At 36.9% G+C, this 949-nt stretch overlaps 1 long non-coding RNA gene across 1 annotated transcript; it reads right to left on the bottom strand.

Annotated features, from left to right (window-relative positions):
* LOC110264018 lies at window positions 1-567 on the bottom strand. Its single transcript, XR_002349748.1, has 2 exons — window positions 394-567; window positions 1-298 (listed from the first exon to the last, which is right to left on the bottom strand). It is a non-coding gene; the product is annotated as an uncharacterized LOC110264018 (long non-coding RNA).

Raw genomic sequence — 949 nt, 5'->3', positions numbered from 1 at the left:
AAAACAACATAAGCTAGCTTAAATTAATCAAAATCTCTTAGGCACATCTATCCTGAATAGATATGGAGTACATAGAGCAAAATTTTGGCCTGCACGGGCAAGAAATTAAATTTCCTTTGGTAGTGTTGGAAAATTGATACAACATATGTTTCTGTTTGCCAACCATGATTATGAGGCTGCAGTAGATGATCTTTGAGTCTTCAATCCGAACAAATTCTCAAATAACTTTGGATCCTTAGGAGGAAGATTCATCGGTTGAGGGGCCATAAAGTTTACTATCTTTTCATGAGCATTATACCTTCAACATCAAATCATTCAAAAGCTTGTTCAGTTAATATGATGAAAGAAACACCCAGGGAAAGAAACTCAAAAGTATTGGCAGTCTCTTGATACCTTATCTTGCGGCTTTTTGAGGCACGGCGATCAACAATTTTTCGTTTCTTTTTTTGCATTCTCTTCAATGCATAAAATGCTGTCTCTATAAAAGAGAAATAACAGAAAATGAGGTATTTGACGTACACTATTAAAGAACAGAGTTTAAGGGCATAATATTCAGCCAGGAAATTAAAAACACTGGCAGCAAAAGAGCTATATGTGAAGATTTTCAGCCACAAAATGTTTTACAAGATGAATTAGGATCAACTGTCTCAAAAAATTCTACTGGCAGATTTTCTCAACCGCATCTGTTTGATCATTCTACTGCGATCCCTCATATAAGCAGCGACTTGATTAGTTATATCCTGTTATGAAACAACACATTATGAGTAAAATAACATGCCTCTCATATTGAAAAATCCTCAGTCCACTTTCAGAACCTGACCTGATTAAACACATTTTCCCACCGCAACAAGAACAAGAGGTGCAATTACATGAAGGCGAATTCCTGCCATGGCATGAAGTGCCCATGCCCGGACCAATAGATTTATGTCCCCTAGGTCCTTCTGGAAAC

This window comes from Arachis ipaensis, chromosome B06 (assembly GCF_000816755.2).
Source record: "Arachis ipaensis cultivar K30076 chromosome B06, Araip1.1, whole genome shotgun sequence".
Classification (NCBI taxonomy): domain Eukaryota; kingdom Viridiplantae; phylum Streptophyta; class Magnoliopsida; order Fabales; family Fabaceae; genus Arachis; species Arachis ipaensis.
This window is presented reverse-complemented; position numbering and strand designations above follow the sequence as displayed.